This window comes from Arvicola amphibius, chromosome 8 (genome assembly GCF_903992535.2).
Source record: "Arvicola amphibius chromosome 8, mArvAmp1.2, whole genome shotgun sequence".
Classification (NCBI taxonomy): Eukaryota; Metazoa; Chordata; class Mammalia; order Rodentia; family Cricetidae; genus Arvicola; species Arvicola amphibius.
The window spans coordinates 65,667,201-65,678,903 of NC_052054.1; the positions used below are offsets into that span (position 1 = coordinate 65,667,201).

General features: G+C 43.5%; 1 non-coding gene across 1 annotated transcript; it reads left to right on the top strand.

The window, feature by feature from the left end:
• Positions 1-3,244: 3,244 nt before the first annotated feature.
• LOC119822093 lies at positions 3,245-3,405 on the top strand. Its single transcript, XR_005286697.1, has one exon. It is a non-coding gene; the product is annotated as a U1 spliceosomal RNA (small nuclear RNA).
• Positions 3,406-11,703: the final 8,298 nt, after the last annotated feature.

Sequence of the window (11,703 nt, forward strand, 5' to 3'; positions counted from 1 at the left end):
ACTGTACCACACGTCTTTCACCAATATAAGCTCCTGTATACGGTAAAGCTGGATCTCTTCATCCCACATTTACACTGCATTCTTCCCCATTGGAAAATACTAGATCTCATCATCGATTCTATATGATTGGTGTCCAGGGAACGAACTTACAACAGTGGACACGACTTGTATTCCTAAGACCTTTTCCCTATTCTGTGTAGGTAAGCCTTACTCTCCTTTCCAAAGCTGACACATGGTTAACTTTCCAAGTGTTGTTTTCTCATGTGTGCCTAATTATCCTTATTGAGTCAGAGAAGTTCTCAGGATCAGGAGTTGTAGTTAGTAATTCCAGATAAGAGATTTGAGAAATATTAGTCCCCTTTTAAATCTTAGAGGAAAATATTTGAAAATGAGCAGGATTTCCAGGAAAAATTACAGCTGCTCCATGTGTGACTGACAAAGTAAATCTAAAATCAACCCAATATAATGAGAGAGAAAAGAACATGCAAGTTGTGTGAATTTTGTAAATTCCTATGCAGTCCTGTGGACTACTGATCCTTGGCAAGTGAGAGTCCATTTCCATAGGTGCCTTGCCCTGAGGGAACCCTTTGGACAGGTCATATGCTGATCCAAGACTAGACTGCACAGCTCCCAACAGTATGTCACTGTGTGGGGTGGGCCTTAAGCTCTTTCTCTCAAGCTTCCTTTAGTGAGTAGGACTCTCAACTCTAGCACCACATCTGCCTCTATGTCACCATGCTCTCCAACTAGGAGATAATGGACTGAACCTCTAAAACTGTAAGTGAACCATCTCAATTAAGAGTTTCCATTGTCATGGTGTCTCATCACAGGAATAAACCCTAACTAAGACACGTATACACCCAAGGACCTCCTGTACATGAATGGCACTGCCCAAAGTGGGGGAACTTCCTTTCACTCATCAATTAGCAATCAAGAAAATGCCCCCAAAGACATGACCACAGACCAGTCTCATGGGGGCAATACCTTTATAGCAGTTTCCCCTTCCCAGGTGACAGTAGGTTGTGTCAGGTTGAGAAAAACTAACTAGCACCATTCCCTGTCATTGGAGAATCCTTGAAAATATTTTGCTCTGTGACAAGAAAGAAGATATCACAGGCCGTGGATTACATGATTCTGATCCATGTGAAATTCCCAGAAGGCAAACTTGGAGTTAAAAAGCAGATTAGCAGGGGACAGAAGGGGTAGAGAGTTGCTTCTCTACATCACAGAACATTCTATAAGCCTGGGAAGACGGCTCCTACCATGTAGTGTGAGAACCTGAATTCAGATCCCTATAAACTTATACCCATATAAGCTGGGCAGGGTAGAATATGTCAGTGATCCCAGCACTCCTATGGCAGAATAGGAAATGGAAACAAGAGAATCCCGGGAAGTTTGAGGATGAGTTGTCCTGGTTTACACAGGAGCAAACAAAGAGACCCTTCCTCAAACAAGGTAGAAGGCAAGTTCCCCACATGTGTGCTGTGACAGGTACACTCTCACACTCAAATGCATGTGCATTAAGCACACACACACACAATTATAGTAGCGTGTGTATGTGCATGTAGAGCTCAGAGAATAACTTTTAGGTGTTTGTTTTTGGCTCCTGACTTTTTGAGTCAGGGTTCCTCTTGTTTCTGCCATGCTGTTATCCAGCCTATCTGGTTCACAGCCTTCCAAGTGATTTCCCTAACTCTGCCTCCCATCTCACTGTAGGATTACTAGGATTCCACACACATCCCACCACAGCATCTGCCTTTTTCACATGGGTTCTTAGTCTTGCAAGGCAAGTGCTTTTACCCACTGAGCCATCTCTCTGGTCATGAAAAGTACTTGGGATATGGCAATTCTAGCAAAAGCTGGTATAAAGCCCTATCTCAAAGGAGTCAGCTGATGTTGAGGACCCTACTTGTAAATTTCCCCTGGCAAAGAGGCTTGGGTCTTTTCATTCCTTCCTCCATGAAATCAGCTCTAGTGTGGCTTCCTCTCACCCTCTGGGCTTCTAGCCAATCTTTTCTTCTTTCCTTCCTTCCTTGCTTGCTTGCTTCCTTCCTTTCTCCCTCCCTTCCTTTCTCCCTCCCTTCCTTCCTCCCTCCCTCCCCCTTCCTTCCTTTCTTTTATGCACGATCTCTCTATATAGTTCTGACTGTCCACGTACTTGACATATAGAGAAGTAGGCTGGTCTTGAACTTACATACGTCAACTTGCCTCTGCTTCCCACTGACTGAGATTAAAGATATGCGCCACCACACCTGACACAATATTTCTATTAAAATTATTTCATTGCACTCTCCAATGAGCTTGTAAGGGAAATCAACCGAAAGTGTGGATAAGAAAGACAGACAAGATGTGCTTTTTAAAATCCAGGAACTGTTAGGTTTTATTGTCTTTCTTCTTAGTTGGTGGCAAATTGCTCCACGCCTGCACGCCTGTCATGCTATAAATAAAATGATTTAATTTTTTTTATCTCACCTGCTGGAGCTAACGCATCTGCAGCAAAGCCCACACACATTTCCTGCCAAGTTCCATTCAGAATCTTACTGCTGTACTTGGAATCACCCCAGCAGCTTCTGGTGCCCAAAAATATACTCTGAACTCCCAGCCACCATACTTTAGAATACTGCCTGCTCCCATGTTTTCGCAATTCTCCAGCTCACCCAACTAGCCCTCACCAAAATGCCATGAGGGTCTTCAGCCCTGCATTGGGTCTTTGGTTGCAACTGCTGACACCCACTAGCCATAGCTTCTTCTCATGCTCCCTCTGCCACCTTTAGTTTCCACCTCAAAGCACCTCTCCTGGAGTCTAGAGAAATGGCTCAGCAGTTTAGAGAACATGTTGCTCTTTCAGAGGACCTAGGTTCAGTTCCCAGGACCTTAGTTGTGGCTCACTGTTGGTAACTCCAGTTTCAGAGGCTCTGGTGCCTTCTGGCCTTTGTAGGTACTACACATACATGGGGCTCATACATTTGTAATACACGCATGCATGCAGGCAAAACACTCATATGTATAAGTCAATTTTTAAAAAATAAAAAAAGCTTTTTAAAGACTTCCCCTGGCTAGTCTAAATAGAAGGTCTCCCTCATTGGGCCCCATCAGACCTCCATATCCATATTCTATTGCCATTCTTTCCACAAGTATAGTCACATGGGGAGAACTGTGCTGTTCCCAACCCACCACCACTACAAACAGAGCCAAGAGAAGGGCACAGTCTCTTCTGAATTCTATATCTGAAATTTATGTCATGAAACTTATATGGCCAGGGAGATACCATGATCACACGTGGTTTCCCCAGGGTGAAGTTTATCCATTACACTCCAGATGTGCTGGCCCTGCAATTTCCCCAAATTTGGGAAACTTGACTGCATACTTTGTGGTAGTAGAGGACTGTGTTCTCACTCTCCTCTGGCAAAAATAAATAAATTTATATCATTAATCCCAACCATGAATGAAGTGGCATTATAAGTGCTACATTTTGTGGTGATTGGTTTTAGACAAAGTGACCAGGGTGCTGCCTCCCTGATAGCATTCCTGTTTTATATGGTGGGAAAGACACTGAAACCAGACCTCTGTCTCTCTCTCCCTCCATTTTTTGCTCTCCGCACTATGCAAGGATATACTAACATCGCTGAAGCCTGAAAAGCAACTTTCAGAACATTCTAAAATTTCCCCACTCATTTTTCCCATCTAGAGAAGCCAGATTCATGGCAGCTCTTTGCAGCACCCCCACAGAATGTGTCGAGCAGGAAAGTTAAATATAGAGGCCCCCTGAGACTCTTCCCCATCCAGAACTGTCTATTGACAAGACCAGTCTTGTGCAGACCCAGTCCAGGTAGCAGAATCTACTCCAAGCTCATGATATATTGAGTGTGTCATACTCTAAAGATGGTATATAATGGCCTTATCTTCTGCCTCTCATGTTCTTTCTGCCTCCTCATCTAATGGTCCCTAAGGCCTAGAACAATGGTTCTCAACCTGTGGGTCATGACCCTTTTCAGGGTTGAATGAGGCTTTCACAGTGCTCACATGTCAGATAACCTGCTTATTAAATATTTGCATTACTATTTGTAACAATATCAAAATTACAGTTATGAATTGGCAACAAAAATAATTTTATGGTTGGGTTACTACAACATAAGAAATGTCTGTATTACTGTATTAAAGGATCACAGGATTAGGAAGATTGAGAACCATGGCCCTAGAGGGAAAGGTGTACCTTGTTGAACAATGAGCTCAGCTGTCGCTTATTCTCAGCATCTATTCAGCCATGAGTTCCTGCATTTACCACTGTTGGTTGCCAAAGACAAGGTTCTTTGGCTAAGGTTGAGTAACAATTATATATGGGTATAAATATATTTAGAAGGTAGTGTGATGCTATGTCAACTTAGCTGAAAATAGTACCTTGTTCCCTCTGAGAGCCTATGAGTTTGCTAGCCAAGTGTTTCTGACTAGATTTACAGTAGCAAGCGTGGATTCTGTCCCATGAAGCAGACCTCAAATCTAATTAGAGAGTGGTTGGTTATCCCAGTAAGAGTCATGCCTCTATGCCTCTATGCCACTAATTGTACCAGGCAGGTTGATACTGTTTTTTGTAAATTTCACACCCTCTCTACTGAGTTATTGGCTATTGATAAATTATTGGAGAGAGGAAGTCAGTGCCTTTAGTTTTGGACTTGCTGGCCGAGTTCACCAGGCTCCAGTAGATATTTCCAAGCAGATGATAACACAGACACCAACAATTAAACTCTGAGTCTCCAGACAAAACCAAATGACATGAATGAGAGAAATGGATCTATAGGGAGGAGGGAATTTAACAAGGGTGTGAGGGAGAGGGTGTGTGGGAATTTATATCACAACCATGGTGTGATATAAACATGTATGAAATTGTCCAATAACAAATAACTAAAAACAAGGACAAAAAGGAGTATATTTAGAGGAACCTATGGAAACCATGCAGTCTAGAGACGACTTCTATAACTCAAAGAGGAAGGAACCCAGGGGACTCCTAACAAAATATCTCCCAAATCTCCACATCTGAGACATTCCAAGAAAAGCAAGCAGGCTGCCACATTGCAAGGGATACTCTTGAAGTTCTGGATAATACCACTAGATGTCAGTATTCAGTGTGCCCACTGTTTAAGGCCAAAATAGAAATACTGAGGAGCTAAAATCCTGTGAATGGTTACTTTTGAGTTACTAAGGGATGATCTCTGCAATAAATTACTACAAACCTTATACCTTACAGAAAGCCATCTACATTTAAGACAGTGAAGTACACGTATCTCTTTAAAGCCAATAGATTCCTGACTAACAGGCCTAGCACATGACTCCTGTATTTTCAGTCTATGTTTGTTTGTTTGTTTGTGACTTGACATCTTGAGGTCTTGAAAACTCTATAGAGGACTTTCTAGATATGTTATCACATGTTAAACAACTCATCTGTTATGATGTTTAACCTTGGTTGTCAACTTGATTGGTCCTGGCCTCCACTAAGTGACACACCTGTCTGAGGCAGGGCATTTCCTGTGACTATGATTTAAAAAATGCTCTGACAGAAGCAATTTGAGGGAGAAAGTGGTCATTCGGTTCACAGTTCCAGGTTGCAATCCATCATTGTGGGGAAGTTAAGGCAGCAGGGACTTGGAGCAGCCAGTCACATTACAACCACAGTCAAGAGCAAAGAGCCTTGAACCCCAATGCTCAAGGCATTTCCCAATTTTTATACAATCCGGGATCATCTGCTCAGGAACTGATGCCACCCACAGTGGTCAGATCTTCACATTATTCAAGACAACCCCTCAGGGACATGCCTGTCGTCCAGCGTAATCTAGACAGTCCCTTATTGAGATGCCTTTCCTAAGCGATTCTAGATTGTGTCAAGCTGATAATTAAAAGTAAGCATCAAGAGTGCATTTCCTAGAAGCATTAGGAGGAGGAAGCTCTCGCCCAGAATGAACTTTACATTATGCTGCTCAGATAAAGTCCTGAGAGAAAAGCAGGCTGGCTCTTGCCTGTCTGCTTAAGCCTTTGCTGGTGAGTGTATCTACACTGTGGTTGCTGCCTCTGCCACCAAACATCCTTTGCTGACATCAGAACCCAGATTTTCAGTCTTCCAATGTGGATTGAAGGTCAGTGGCTCTCCGCAAATTCTCTAGGCCTTCAACACTAGATTAAGACAGCTGAAGAGGAGCTGGAGAGATGGCTCAGTGGTTAAGAGCACTGACTGCTCTTCTAGAGGACCTGGGTTCAATTCCCAGCACCCATATGACAGCTTACAGCTGTTTGTAACTCCAGGATCCAGATATACATACAGGCTAAAACACTGATAAAATAATTTTTAAAAAAGACAGCTGAGGCATCTAGCTTTGTGGACTGAGCAGCTTCTGGGCTCTCATCCTCTCTAATGTTCAGACAGTCACTGTTGGACTACCCAGTCCATATTGTGTCAAACAATCCAATAAAGCTACTATATGATATCCATTCTTGAGACCTTGTCTCAAAAAAACAAAATGAAAAATAAAAAACCATTCTGTCAATTTTGTTCCTCTAACTAAACCTGGCTGACATATCTGTGATTGTGATTTCCCTATGCAGACCACACAATCTAGAATCTACCCCCAAACCTACACATATCATCCACCCACTCCTCTGTTGAGCCTGTCATGGCTTGGGTAATTATTTTCTGTCCTCAGCATTCCAAGACAGGTACTAGGTATTAAAGGCACCCCATCCTGAGAGACACTGAAACTATTAGTGTTAATTAATTCTAAAATTGGTTTTCACAAATACAATAATGTATCTCACTCATTAATTCCCCTTATTTCCAGTGCCTCTTGACCAGCCTTGTGCGTCCCAGTATATTTTTGTGTAGCACTGCACATCCCTTTGTCTATAAAAAGCTACCCTTCAGTGGATGCTCTCTTCTTATCTGTTGGTTTCATCTTATCTGCATTTTAAAACATCTTGATGCCTGAGTGAAATGAGAGATAAGGATGTGCATCCCTGGTGTTTGAGGTTGGAAGGATGCCACTGTGAACATTAGACCAGGTCACCTTTGCAGGGCTCACAGAAGGCTCGATGCTGCAGAGTCTATGTCTGGCAAAGAGAAAGCTGCCTAGAAATGAGAACAGCCAGAAGGCTGCCTGAGGGGAAGATTGGCCTCAGGGGAGTCGTGGTAAACAAGAGCATAAAGGGGCAGGGCAGGACAGCAAGAGTTAGCGCATCACCCACAGGAACTGGAAACACCGTGGAGAAGACAGATTCAAGGAACATCAGAATTCCTCCTAGCCAGAGTCCTGACATCATCCTAGTTTTCTTTTTTATTTGCAGATGCCTTCTGCACAGGTGAGCCATCCTTAATCACTTGTGATGCTCCTGCAAACGATGAGATGGAGACAGAGCAACTGAGACAAATTTTCTTGGCCGAGCTGAAGGTGATAAATAGTCTTTGCAAATCTTCCAACCCTAGAGACTAGCTACAAAGTCATGTCTGAAGAAAAGGAAAAGCAGGACATAGGTAGTGGCACCTGGCTGGGATGCTGTTTTCCAGTGAAAATGAGAAGGGGATGAGGATGTAACTCAGGTGGGAGAGCACTCACCTAGCATGCATGCAGCCCTGGTTGGAGCCCCAGCACCACATAAAAGTGGGTATGGTAATATACACCTGTAATCCCAGAACTCGGGAGGTGGGAGCAAGAGGATTAGAAGTGCAATATAGTAAGGTTGAGGGAAAACAGACTGTACTACTTGAAACTCTGTCTCGAAACAGAAGAAAAAGAAGGAAGGAAGATAGGAAGAAAGAAAGGGAGGGAGGAAGAGACAGAGGGAGGCAGGGAAGAAGGAAAGGAGAGGGAAGAAGGAAGGGAAGGAGGGACGAGTCATGTTAGCCAAGAAAGATCATATGCATGTCATGGCAGACACAGCAGTACTCTAATCCACAGGATGCTTTTATGAGTTGAATCTAAGATGCATCCACAGCCCCCAGAGGCTCTTGTTGTAAAGTCTTATCTTCAGCTGGTGGTGCTGTTTAGGGAGGTGGGATCTTTAGGAGGGATCTGACTGACAGAAGTAAGTCACCGGGTACAGACCCTTCAAGGGTGCACTTGACCTTCATTTTTTCTCTGCTTCCTAGTCTACCTGTAGGACAGCTTCTGCCTTGTGCTCCAGCCACAACCTCCACCTTCTCTTCCCTGCCTTAATGGACTGAAACCCTCGGACACCAAGCCAGAATAAATTGTTCTCCTTTCAGTTGTTTCTACCAGATATTTTGGTCACAGGGATGCAAAAATAACTAATGCAATTGACACTTAGGATGTACACAAGATCCCAAACAGCTCTTTCCCATCTAAATGATGACTTCTTGCCTGGCACATCTAACACACCAAATCATACACACACACACACACACACACACACACACACACACACACACAAACACACACACGATGTATAGCTAGCTAACCTGTTTCCTTTTTTCTACTCCTCACTCTGTTACAGATTTTTAGTTTGGGGTGAAGGATAAGTGCATAAATATATATTCTATGGTGAAAGTGCAAGTCCAATACGAAGCTCCACAACTTCCATTCCTAATGGCTACTTTACTTACATAGAAATACACCGAGATGTATAGACCTTGGGTCTGGTTAATTTTGATGTGATATTTTTCTATCTGTAATGTTTTATAATAAAACTTTATAAAATATAAAAGAATAGTAACCCGAATGTCTTAGACAGGGTTGCTATTGCTTTGATGAAACACCACGTCCAGGGGAACTTGGGGAAGTAAGGGGTTTTTGACTTACTCTTCCTCATCACAGTTCATCATCAAAGGAAGTCAGGACAAGAACTCAAATGGGACAGGAACCTGGAGGCAGAAGCTAATGCAGAGGCCATGGAGAGGTGCTGCTTACCAGCTTGTTCCCCATGACTTACTTACTTAGCTGCTTTCTTATAGAAACCAGGACCACCAACCCAGGGAAGGCACCACCCGCAATGGACTGAACCCTGCCCTATCAACTACTAAGAAAATGTCCAACAGACTTGCCCACAGCCACATCTTATGGAGGCATTTTTCTTAACTAAGCTTCCCTCCTCTAGATGACTTTAGGTCATGTCAAGTAAACATGAAACTACCCAGCAAACCAAGTAAATCCAAATCTCATGAGGCCTTCTTTTTTCCTTCCTTCTTTGTTTTTTTTTTTGTTTGTTGTTCTTTGTTTTGTTTGTTTTTTGTTTTTGCTTTTGTTTTTTTTTCTTTCTGACAGAGTCTTCTGGTGCCTGGATTAGCCTTGAATTGACTGTGTAGCCAAGAATGGCCTTGAATTTCTGATCCTCTTACTTAAGCCTCCCAAATGCTCGCATCATAGGCATACACCAACATGTTTTATTTGTGAAGAGCTTGGTGTTGAACGCAAGGCCTTGCACATGCTAGGCTAGCACTAATGCCCAGCTATGTAAATTTAGGAGCTTTGTGTATGAGGTATGTACACTACATACACACCTTTTTCTGAGCCTCAAGGGTCAAAAGAGGGCTTCAGATCCTTTGGGACTGGAGTTACAGATGGCTGTTAGCTACTACCAGGTAGGTGTTGGGAACTGAATCCAGATCCTCTGCAAGAGCTAAAAGTGCTTAACCACAGACCTATCTCTCTCCTAGTTATACTTTTTTATTAAAATACATACATCATTTTCCCGTTTTTTTCTTGCTCCAGTCAAGTCCACTCCCTCCAACTGAAGATTGTTATCTTTATCCCCTCCCTATTTGCATGTGTGTGTGTGTGTGTGTGTGTGTGTGTGTGTGTGTGTGTGTGTGTTGGTGCCCGACTGGAAGAAATTGTTAGATCCCTTGAAGCTGGAGATACAGGTGAATGTGAGACATCTGATATGGGTGCTGAGACCTGAACTCAGGTCCTATGGAAGAAGCAGTCAGACTTTTAACTTGCTGAGCTATCTCTCTAGGCCCTATTTATTTTTACATTTATTCATTTGTGTGTGTGTGTGTGTGTGTGTGTGTGTGTGTGTGTGTATACACACACACATGGGTATACACAGGGCATAACATGTATGTGGAGGTCAGAAGAAGGTGTGTGGGAGTCTGTGAAAGGACAGGAATCCTAAAACCAAGTTCTTAGCCCAAAGTAGATTTATTTGCCCCAGAGGGACAGATGGCAGGGAATAAGAGATAAAACAGGAGACAGGCTTGGTGGTGGTGGTGCATGCCTTTAATCCCAGCACTTAGGAGACAGGGACAGGTAGCTCTCTGTGAGTTTGACAGGATCCAAAGCTACAGAGAAACCTTGTCTCAAAAAAACCAAATCCAAAACAAAACAAACAACAACAACAACAACAAAAAAAAAAAAAAAACAGGAAGCAGATGACCAGCGAGAAGGGGAAGGGAGCAAGGGAAAGGGGACAGGGGTAGTTGTCCCCAGGGACAAAGAACTGCCTCTGGTTAGAGAGGAAACAGACATGGGATGTAGGCAAACGGTGGTTTATAAAGGTAAAATGGAAAACCCCATGTTAAGGTAAGGCGTTTAATTTTAATTGGGCATGTTAATTAATTAGCCAAAGGAAGCTTCTGATTGTTAGACTTCAAAACTTTAATAGCTGGACCTTGGTGGTCAGCCTCAGGAGAAGGAAGAGTTCAAAGGAGGAAATAGTCCTTGGGACTAGCTTTTGGAATGTTATCTAAATATTTTTAGCAAGGCAAAGGAAACAGGAGAAAATGGCAAGGCCTGCCAGAGCCATGCTTGCCGTGCTCAAGCTGGCCAGAGTCCCTTCAGCCTTTGTCTGTTTTCTCCTTAAACCTTGTGGGTCCCAAGGACGGAGCTCAGGTTGTCAGGCTTGGAGACAAGCAGTTTGACCTGCTGAGTCCCTAACTTCTTTTTACAAGGACTCCAGTTGTGTCACAGTTCAGTTTTGGGGCCTCTTTTTACTTCAGTCATCTCACTAAAGATACAAGTGCATCTGAGATACGAGGAGCCTAGGATTTCAATAAAGGGATTTGGGGTTATGAGCACACATCATCCAGAACATACTTTTACTTGGTGTGGATTACCTCTGATCTCTGAGCCTACAATGTGTGTTCTCCTTATGCCTGAAGCAATGCAAGATGCCTGATCAACCTCGGTGTCACTCACCTGTTAAGCTCCACACTGAAATATTTCTCCTGCGGGGAGGGAGGAGGCTCATGAAAACTACAGAAAACTTAAAGGAAAGACTCTTGGGGGCTCCCTCTGAGGTTCTAGTCGAGATAAACAATCGATGGAGGAGAGGATGCTGGTCAGTGGAACTGCCTGGAAGATATCCAGGAATCTCCAGGGATGCCAGTTTTATGAGGCCTCACCCATGTTGGGATGGACTTTGCAGGGACAGAGCTGCTCAAGTCACCCATGCTCCTGTGAATACCTCCAGTAAGTCTGCCGGTTCACCAGGCTGTATTTGGGTGGAAACATTCCTCCTGCCTGGCTCTGCTATCCCTAGCCTGGGTGAATAGGAATAGACTTGTGGGTGAAATAACAAAACGGGGCTGCTTATCCGATGGTCTTTGAATGGAGGACATGGAAATTATGTGAGCAGAAGATGAGGATGGGGAGGAGGAAGAAGAGACAAGAAGACTCCCAGGAGTCCACAGGGATGACCCCCAACTAGACTCCTGGCAATGGTGGAGAGGGTGCCTGAACTGACCATCAACTGTGATTAGATTGG